We start from the raw sequence: 11,137 nt of genomic DNA, 5'->3' as shown, positions 1-11,137 counted from the left end.
TGAGGTAAAGAAAATCAGGGTAGATGATATATCAATTCCTGGAAGTCTTTTCTTTTTAACAAACTAAATAAGAATTGAAAAATTAGAAATCAAAACTAAGAACTCAGAGGTTTTACCTTGGGAAGCATGTAGAGCTGCTTCAGCCTCTCCTTTGGACCAGAAGCGCACTTCTGCATAAGTGATCACATAAATCGGTGTCATATAAACATGTGCAACATTGTAGTCCTTAAAAAATTCATACATATCTTCAGCAGTGTAGTTATTAAAATTTCTTATTTCGAGACACCAAGTGGCTGTATTATATCTCCCCGGAAAAGAAGTTGCCATGGCCCGTGAAGAAGAAAGTGATAAGATCTATAGGATTCTAATAGAATAGAGAAGTTATTCACTGAATAACTAAACCCTATGATGAACTTATGTATATATGGAAAACATAACTTGAGTTCAAAGCAAATACCACAATTAAGAAACCATAAACTAATTCCTAAAATAACTAGATTCCTAATTGGTGTTGGTATTCCATGTTTTATAAGGAGATAAAAGAATAATATAACACTTAAAAATGATCGTAATTCTCCTAGAATTTTCTTAAAATCTCAAGTCGTGGCTAGTAAACCCAGCAGAAGACCACGATCCCCACCTGATGAGATAAGTCCCCAGTTCATCCAATTCCTGCAGTTCCTCCCACCTCCCTCAACTCTCCTCTTTCTTCGATTATGGTTGCTATAAAAACATTTTCTAAAATTAGATCTTCTGATTTTGATTTTCTGAAACTAGGGTTTTTTAAGTAGTAATTCTATATGTATGAATCAACCTAATTTCATTCCAGCTTCAGTTTTTTTACTGCTTTAGAATTTATATCTTCTTTAATTTGAACTGTTTTATGATATCGGGTCAGATTTGGAAGAAGGAAATCCATCAATTTCTTCATTCTCTGCAAGACATCATCGATTTTATCTGCACAAGCTGGTAAGAAATCTAATTTCTTTCTCCTTGATTTCCTACTGCGATTGTCATATATTTTGAGTTTCTTTTAGGTCAAAGTTCAATTTTTGTTTTGAAATTCTACTGTTCTTGCTTTGTAATATCAAATATACTAGGTTTGTGTATAGAATTGTATTTCTATTTCAAGTGTAATTGCAAAACCCAGTATGCATGTCTTTCTAGGTTTGTCAAATACTATTTTTGGTTGTTCCTTAAGACTGTTGTTGCATCCTTACTCTTCTTTGTTGTATTTTTTACTTTGTATGCTTGTTTAAACATCGAATTTGTTGTATGTAGCCTCTAGTCTAACTTAAGCACGAAGTATACCTTTATGGAATAATGTCTTTCATCTATCAGCTTTATCTCCATGACTCCATTAAACTTTCAAATCAAATGTAGATGGTAAAATTAAAATTTCTGTATAGCACACGTCAGAAGTATTTTCGTAAAGACATGTGTAGTAATTTCCAAGTACTCTTTGATGAAGCAATGGTTTTTGAATTAGAGGGTCAAATAGGAGACTTTTACAGTTTTACTACTCCGATAAATTTGTAGTTATGTGATTAGTAGTTCATAATCCGAAAAGTTTCTCATCTGGGATAGCACCAACTTGTATTACAATACACTTACACCCAATGTTTTGTGGTTATCACATTATATGAAGTTCAGCACTAGACCGAGTCTCTCACATGATTGACTTGTTTTCTATATCCTGACAGAGAGTTTGCAGATTTTATTGTTTAAATAAAGATAGTTTGAGGTAGTATTGTGTTCCTACAATTTGGTACTATCATTTGAGGCGTACCCTCAAGAGCCTCAACTTATCCCATTTCATTAGGTTTTACTGTAACAGGCTAGTAGTAATAAGTTTGTCTAGAAATGAATGTGCCATGTTACATATTAACTGGTTATCTCAGCATCAACTAGATAAAACACAATAGGAACTTTCTACTTTTTTCTGAGCACCAATATCCGTATGAATTCAATGGCATGTTTCTTTAAATCTGCAAGCAAAATTTGTTCTCTTTCCTTATGAAACATGTTGTTTGAGGGTAGGTTGTTGGCTTATATATCAGGAGTTTATGATAATTGGTTTTCTGTTTGGGATTCCCCCTTTAGAAAAAAAAGGAAAAACCATGGACAAGTGCACTATTTGCGGGGCTTTAAGGTGGAAGATAGTGAGACATAAATAGTGCACTTGCCACAGTTACTTGTTCTTCGGTTCTCAAGCTTGTGAAATATCACATAGCACTTTCCTTGGTACTATTTATGAAGCCAGGTTTTGAAATTATTTGAGTTTCTTATGGACTGAGTAGACATATATTATCAATGCATACTCACCTTGGCCACATTGCTCTCTGACTTCTTTATATCTTTTCCTTCTTGGGTTTCTTATGGACTGAGTTGACATATATTATCAATGCAGATTCAACTTGCTACATTGCTCGCTGACTTCTTTATATCTTTTCATTCTCTAGAGTATGAGGAAGGGTTGAATGCATTCCTTGATTAATTTCTTATTATGTGTTTTTTATCCACACGTTGTGTGATCTTTTTATTTTTTTTATGATGTGCTTACTTGTTGTTTGTGGTTCTTGCAGGAAATATGGATGAAAACCCACAACCTCCGGCAGCAAAGGAAGTAACAGGAGGGGTCAAGTTGAACTTCCTTAATAAGCTGAAAAAGGTTGAGAAAGTATCACTGGAATTTTGCTGGGGCGCACCAGTTGGACCGAACGCAAATAAGATGTCGGCTTACTGTGGAAAGCTGGCACTAAATGGAGAAAACTTCCCTTTTGACATTCCAGACTGGTCTGATATGCCCATAAGGAAGAAAATCTTGAAGAATCCATTGAAGAGTTGAAGGTTAAGAAAATAATATATTAAATTATTTAATTGATTTAAGATTACTAAATTTTAAGTGATGAATGTTGTAGGATATTTTTCATTATTCTTATGAGATCAACTTTTGGGTGGAGGAGAAAATCCATGAAAAATGGAAGGCAGGCAAACGTAACATGAGGTTGAAATATTTCGATGAGAAGAAGACTGATGCACAAAACTTAGCCACGGGACTATTTGTCACGAGGAGGCTTCCGTGGCAAGTGACCTTTTGCCACGGATGTTTGTCAACTGCCACGGTTTTTTGGCGTGACTAAAACTTAGTATTTTAGTAGTGGTTAAGCTTGAGACTATGGCTTGAATTTCATGACGCATCAACTTGAAGATTCAAACATACATCTGGAATGGTGTTCAGATTCTAAGCAGTATGTCAAAGTTTGATCCAACGGTGATGAGACCTGTGCTTGTTGATGTATAATGTTTGTAATCATTTGTATTGATAAATCGTTCATTACATCATAACCCAAAATATAGTGAATAGAAAATAAGCTTTCTGCACTTTGCAGAAAGTTAAGAGTATACTTAAAGTGTGAATCTCATTGAAAAAGGCTGACTAGCTTATCTTTCAACTTTCGGGATCCTCCCTCATTCAGTTGTTCAGTTAAGTAATGCTTAATATTGCATTGCAAGATGTATCTGTTGGATCAAATTTTGTGCGATATAGCTGTATGCATGTTTGTAGATGCCGCACTTATTTATATATTTTTGATACAAAGATGTCGCCCTTATATATTGTTGTATTTGTTGCTTTTCTTGGTTTGAAGTGTCGTAATATTGTCGTATTTATTCATATCTGCTTTTTACTTTTTCACAGAAAGCCGTGCAGACTCAACATTCTTTCATTATGGAATTTCGCGCTGAATGATGCACAAAACATGACTAGACCTCTTTGTTCTGGGTCTAGTACAGCAGCAAGAGAAGGTATAAATTTTACTTTTGCATTTGATCTCATGGGGCTTCAAGCATTGGAAATTTGCATGCATCCACGGCCACTAGCTTTCTTAACGGATGAATTTTTCTCTAGATGAAGTTGGAATTGTTAAGCTTCACCGTTCCATTGTCTATCTAGTGAGCAGATTTTATGCACCAAATCCCTCTTGGAATTCGTAGGGGAGTTGTCCAGTGATTCAAGAATAATTATGCACCCAGGTGGTAGAGTGTATTGTTCAACCAACCAACTTTCAAGCAGCTGACTAATCATTAACCTGGCCAATCCAACTATCAGCTTTGTACTTGTACGCGACAGGAAAAATTAATCGTCTATCGTGAAGATCAGGTTCGCCGACCGTAAAGTAAGTATACCACCAATACTGGAAAATAACATTGACGAAAATTGATGTATTAATACATTCACCACAAGTTTGACAACTCGATAATAAATCTAATAAATAGTTCTTACCTCCGATACGACCCAAAATGTATTTAAGCTATATATCTTCTTAGTTGAGCAATCACCAAGAGATATGTATAGCTCAGCTAAAATTGCAGAACCCCAATCATTATTTGGTGCTTTATTTAAATCTTCTAAAGATTCCAGAAAACCAACTAACGATACTGTGCTAGCATTGGGGAAAAAACTTGGCCTAACATCCATAATACAAAAATACGTTCAAGTTCGAGATAATTTTCAGTTCTGTTTATCCCCTTGGCATTGTAACGGCTCAAAAAAGCCTTCAACCCAGACACTCTTAATCCATATGAGTGTAACTGTCTGGAATCTGGCTTTCCTTCAGCATCATTTGAGTACAAGGGGAGTAATTGTTTCCATTTTCCTTCTGATATCCACTTTAACTGATTAAATTATACTATTTCACCCTCACATTTTATTCCAGTCAACATATACAAATCTAAGGGTGTGAACCCTAAAAACAACATGTTCATAAAATTAAAATTTGTATCAAACTAAAATTTGAATCTCTAAAAATTAAATTTGTTTCTGAACTAAAAATTAAACTCTTGGATGGAAAAATTAGAAATTACCACTCGAAATCCTTGAAAAAGAACGTATTTGTAGTGTTCCACCAACGTTCACAAATAACTCGCACAACTGAGTCCTGTGGTTTTTGCCTTTCATGAAATATAAACGCTGCCAAGGATATCTTCTCAAGGATGCTTGAACAACTTCGGGGAGTAACCCAAACACTTCAGTTAGCTCAGACCACCCCCTCTTAATTTAGGTAACAAAACTTGATTTTCCTTTTTCTTTCCTATTTCTTTTCCATGGTCTTTTTGTTTTGGAACTCCTCATTTTTAAAAAATCGCTCTGGTCTGCTCTCTAGAGAAGGGAAAAAAGAATTTTTTTTTGTGAATGAAAACTGAAGGGAATATGGGTATTTATAGGCGGTAGAGCACCGACCGTGGACGGTCGAGATTAAACCGCTAGCGGTGTAAACTAGACCGAGCGATCGCTACGAGACCGCTAGCGGTGTAGTCTCGACCGCTCGATGGTGACTCAATTGCTTAATGTTTTTACCATAGTGGCGCGACCAGTTTGACAGGCCAGCTGGCATGGAAAATGGGTGGGTTAGCCACCCCCATAGGAACCGGTCTAAGACAGGAAAAACTTCAATTTTGGAACCTTACTTTACTAGGTACGTTTCATTGACCCATCTTCTCGTCAAAATTATCCTATGCTAAAAGTTAACCAAAACCACCTCTATATTACCAGTAACCACCACTATTTTGTCTGCAGACACCATAAACTAGTTGGTAACCACCGTCATCGACGGTGGCGATCACCAAAAACCACCATTAATTCATTCCCATGCCTATCTAATCAAAACCCCTCTGGAATCTTCTATGTTATCAAAGACCTCTGGATTTTACATAATTTTGGAATATTTATCTGCATCTCATTCAACTGCGTCCAAATTTTTTCTTTTGGATTCATCGAAGTCCTCAGCTACACCCCTCTTTGATTCTCTGATCTCTTCTGGATTATCTAAATATTTCGAATTTCTTAAACTCCTCCTAATCTATTTTTATTTGTAGTAAATTTTGTTTGATTTGATTTATTTTCGAATTTCTTTTTTTTTTCAACGTAACTAAAATTTATCTGTACTCTTTCTATGAGTACTTATTAGCAGATCTACGAAATTCATTAAATTCTGCAAACAACTAACAAAAAAATCTCTCACAAGATTAATGTAATCTTTTTTTAATTTTGATTCCAAGTACCATTTGCTATAACTGGATGAAAAGGAAACTACCGAGAACAAAAAAAGCTAGACGAAAAACTCTGCTGACCTACTTAAAGAAAGAAATGGAGTAAGAGGAGGTGAATCAGTGTACACTGGAAAGACCTACTGGCTTAATCTCAGGGATAGAGGTTGGTATAACTTCTACCAAAATCTGTAACCTAAATCTTTTACAAATCATATCAATTTCTACCCATTCCAACCGAAAGCATGCTGATAACCTAGGATTCCATGTTAAGATCTTTAACTACATAGTCTTAATAAAATTCAAGTATCATGTGATTTCATACTTCTGGCATTTTATTAGTATGCTAGCATAGAACTGACAGGGATTAGGAAACCAGACTCTCAAAACAGTTCAGCGGATACCCTAAACAGGGAGTCCTCCTGATATTCTCTTCTTATCTGAAACCAAGCAACAAAATATATTACTATTTTAAAACGAATGCATGTTTATAATTATCACCTAGTTCCCCCCAGAGGAAGTGCAAGAGGTATGTGCCTCATCTGGAAAAGTAACGTGAATATACAAATTATGGACTTTGCTTATAACCACTTAAATGCTTCGATTTCCAACCATCAAAATGATAGTAGCTAGAATCTCACTTGTTTTTATGGGAGTCCTTATAGGCCACATAAACTAAATTCTTGGAAGATCATAGAAGATATGCCGGTTACTATAAACCATCCTTGGATAGTTATTGGAGACTTTTTTGTGGTTCTCAATGAAGAAGAAAAGAATAACAAATTTCCTTTTAAAAGAAATGAGGCTAGGATTTTCAACAATGTGATAAACAACTGTGAACTAATGGATTTGAGATTTTCTAGCTACACTTCCACTTGGAATAACCACAGAACTAGTGATAAAAATATAGAGCAGATGATGGACAAGGCTTTGGTTAATTCTAAGTGGAACAGAAAACTCCCTAACTCAAGCATAAAATATCTAGGGCCCCTTGCTTCAGACCATATCGCAATAATACTAAACACTCATAACCACTAGAATGATGGGGATATTCCTTTCAGATACTTTGGGGAGTGGATAAAACATGATGATTATAAACCTCTAATTCAGGAAAATTGAAATTCTCAGGTGCGGGGTTCACCGGCACAGAAAGTTAATAAAAATATAGCAAATGTTAAACATATTCTGAAACTTTGAAATAAAACTAGTTTTGGTAATATTCATAGTAACATTGAGAATATAAACAAGGAGCGAGACATAACAAACAAAAGACCTAATTACTCTAACAAAGTTACAGACCTGGATGATCTTATAAAGGAGTTATCTAAATGGTACGCCATAAAAGAAAAAATTTGGAAAGACGAAAGTAGGGACCAAAACTTCTCTCTAGGGGACAGAAATACGAAATTTTTTCATAGTAAGGCTAAACAGAGATCTAGAAGAAACATAATTGAAACCCTTAAGACCGAAAACAATGAGTGCTTAGATAACAAAAATGATATTGTCGAATGTATAAAAAAATCACTTTCGTGAAACAGCTACTACTGTAAACCCTGAAATAGATCAAAATATGATAAACTTAATCCCTTCTTACATAACCTAGAGCGACAAAGCATGTTCTGTTTTCGATGGACCCTGACAAATTTCTAGGCCAGATGGCTTCCCGTCTATTTTTTTTTCAACAAAATTGGGATATCATTGCGCCTGCCCTAGTAAAAATGGTCCAAACTTTCTTGGAACATCTCTAAGGAGATGAATGCTTCCTTTATATCTTTAATTCCTAAAATCCTGAACTCGACCACTCCGGCAGAGTTCGGGCCTATAGCCTTGGCTAACACTACTTATAAGGTCATTTTAAAACTCATGGCAAGAAGAATGAAAACTTTGCTTGATAAAATGATTTCGCCATACCAATCTGTCTTCATTACAGGAAGGCAGATTTCTGAAAATATCACTATAGCGCATGAAATCATACAAATGATGAAAAACTTCAAATCTAAGAAAGGCTTTATGGGCTAAAACTTGATATGTCGAAGGAATTCGATAGAGACGAATAGACCTACTTGCTTCAAATAATGTCTAAATTTGGGTTTAATGAGAAGTGGTGTAACTTGGTTCACTAGTGTATTTCGACGACTACTTTGTTAGTTCTCATTAATGGGCCTCCCACAAAATTATTCAAGCCAACAAGGGGCTTGAGACAGGTAGATCCTATCTCCCCTTATTGTTTTTCTTATGTATGGAGGCCCTCTCCAGAACAATTATACATTGACGCCTATGCCACGGCTACTGATAGGTGTTGTAAAACACCTAATTTTATATTTAATATTTATGCTTTCTTTGCTACTTTTCTTGTAAATTATGTATCTTATGTTTGTTTTTGAGTATTTAAGTACTTTGGATTCATATGGAGTAAAAGAAGGAAGAAAGCACTCTTTTGGAGCTAAAAATACATAAAGGTCAATCCACAGGAGATATTTGGAGCAGGCAAGGTTGTGCAAAAAGAGGGAAAATTGCTACGAAAAGTGCTAAAGAAATGGAGTCTATCAATGAAGGAAGACCAAGAGCCGAATTCATCTCGTCCAAATTAAGGATTTCTTACCACCATCTTAAAGATAATTCAATTATGAAAAGAACACAAAAAGAATGAGGTTATTCCGACATCGGAGGAAGAAGTTATGAGTAAAACAAGATTAGAAGATTTGAAGTTACAGAGAGAGGTTCGGCTCAAAACGCATCAACTCGAGTCAGCCGAACATGCAACATAAAAATCAAGTTTTCGGAAGTTTTTAAGTGTAGATGTTCGGCTAGAAGATGATCCAATGACCTAAGCCGAACCTACAAATGAGTTTTGAACAAGTATCCAGGAGAGTGGTCGGCTAATAAGAAAAACCATGAAGTAAGCCGAACTTTGGAGCAAGTTTTGGACAAAAATACAAGAAGTTACAGGAGAGTGTTCGGCCGAAAAAGAGCTAGCCGAACCTAGGTTCGGCTGACAACCTCTCATCACTTGTGATCCGAACCTGACACTTATCCGGAGAAAAATATAACTTGTAAGGTTCGGCTGAAAAAGTCCATACACGTTTGAGCCGAACCTAACAAATTCTTGGGACACTTTTGACGCGTTTTTGGACCCGATTTCGATAATACACGGGCCCGAAAGGATTTTGAAGACCTAATTTTGTGAGAACTATATGTAGATATCTCCTAAACATTAAGAAGAGGTTGATATTATTATTCTACTTGGATCTTTGGAGAGAACTACTTCTAGGGTTTGCTTTGCTTTCATCTTATTTATTTTATTGATTATGATGATGATGATCTCCATTGTTATGAGTAAATAAATAATACAATTGGTTATGGGATAAAAGTTGATTTCTTAAGCATGTTATTTGATTTTATGAATTATTTTTGTCTCAACTTTATTGTTTATGATTCATGGTTTATATTGTTATATGATTTGATTGTTTGATTGGTTGAGTCTGGAATCAATTCGATTTGCTTTCATCTCTAGAGCTATATTAGGGTTTTCAATACGAAAAAATTGTTTGTCCCTGATTTTAAGTAGCATAATTGTGGGTAGTGCTTGTAGTGATACATCCTACTAGTCACATATGAATCATAACCTTGGTTTAAAACGAATTAGTGCTTTTACATGTTTGTTTGCTTTGATTAGTGTTATTTCATAAATCTTAAAGCTTTAGGGAGTTAAACTTAATTGTGCTTTTACACTTTGGGTTGCTTTCTAGGAAGAATTCACATATGCATCTTTTAATGTGGTTGTGATGAAATTAGGGAATTAGCGGGATATTCTTGCGATCAAGGTATCCTAAGACTTTTAATAAATAAGAGATTAAATTATCAATTCTAGTCATTGATGAAAATACATGTTTGTGAATGATACTATCCCATGATCAATATCTTCTCCTTATTGATTATTCCAATTATTTGCTTTGCTTTGCTTTACTTTGTTTTATTTGATTTGCTAAAACAAAATCCCCCTTGGTTACCTTAGAAACTGAAAATTGCATAACAACAATTTCCTCTCTGTGGATACGAACTCTTTCCTACCACTTATTATATTATTGTAGTTGAGTATGAAAGTGAATTATTTTTGACGGGCTGACAACCGATCAAATTTTAGCGCCGCTGCCGGGGAGGCATGCGGCTTGTTATTAAGTTTTTAGTTTCTTATTATCATTTTTATTTTTACTTCCATATTTTCTTTTTGTTTCTTGTCTTGTTTCTGACTTGTTTGTGAGAATTGTTTTCAGGTACCTAATCCTTGGCTTCTAAAGATTGGAACTATCCAAGGTGCGGAATAGCCACTCGAAGAGGCACACTACTTCAACCAAGTCAAGGTACAACGGAAGAACAAGAGTTAGAAGTGGAAGAAGAGTTACAACAAGAAGTTGTAGAACAAAAGGAACCGGTTGAACAAGAACCACCTTTTGAAGAAGAAGCAATGGGTGATGCAAATCGTACACTCAAGGACTTGGCTTCCCATAGGATTGATGCACAACGGTGGGTATACAAACAAATTCAACCTTCAAGATCAAACTGGAGTTGATTAGAGAGTTGCCGAAATTTCATGGAATGACTAATGAAGATCCAAACAAGCATCTCATGGAATTCCACAACGTTATCATGGCTATGCTTCCACCGGAGACTAATGCGTATGGAGAAATGTTGAAAGCTTTTCCATTTTCTTTGGCGGACAATGCTAAAGAGTGGTTATATTACTTGCCTTCCGGGAGTGTCACTACATGGAACTGGTTGAAGAAGCTCTTCTTAGAGAGATATTTTCTTGCTCGAAAGCCACTCAAATTCGCAAGGAGATTTGTGGAATACAACAAAGAGACGGGGAGCCATTATATGAATGTTGGGAGCGGTATAAGAGGTTGGTGGCAAGCTGTCTTCACCATCAATTTAGCGATGTGATGAGTGATAGGTATCTTCTTGGCGCTGCGGGTGGTGGTGCACTAGTGAACAAGACGGTTGCCCAAGCTACCGAATTAATTGAAAGCATGGTTGCAAACTCGCAACAATTCTACACAAGAGGTGACTGAATGGTTAGGCGGGTGCATGA

General features: G+C 35.7%; 1 long non-coding RNA gene across 3 annotated transcripts; it reads left to right on the top strand.

Annotated features, from left to right (window-relative positions):
* The first annotated feature begins 431 nt into the window (after positions 1-431).
* Positions 432-4,283, top strand: LOC113320094. Of its 3 annotated transcripts, none has more exons than XR_003345909.1 (4): positions 432-969; positions 2,586-3,486; positions 3,701-3,807; positions 3,963-4,283. It is a non-coding gene; the product is annotated as an uncharacterized LOC113320094 (long non-coding RNA). The 3 variants fall into 3 exon arrangements; XR_003345908.1 differs by having other exon boundaries at positions 3,956-4,283; XR_003345910.1 differs by having other exon boundaries at positions 3,911-4,283.
* Positions 4,284-11,137: the final 6,854 nt, after the last annotated feature.

This window comes from Papaver somniferum, chromosome 11 (assembly GCF_003573695.1).
Source record: "Papaver somniferum cultivar HN1 chromosome 11, ASM357369v1, whole genome shotgun sequence".
NCBI lineage: Eukaryota > Viridiplantae > Streptophyta > Magnoliopsida > Ranunculales > Papaveraceae > Papaver > Papaver somniferum.
Note: the sequence above shows the minus strand (reverse complement) of the source record. Positions and strands in the feature narration are given on the sequence as shown.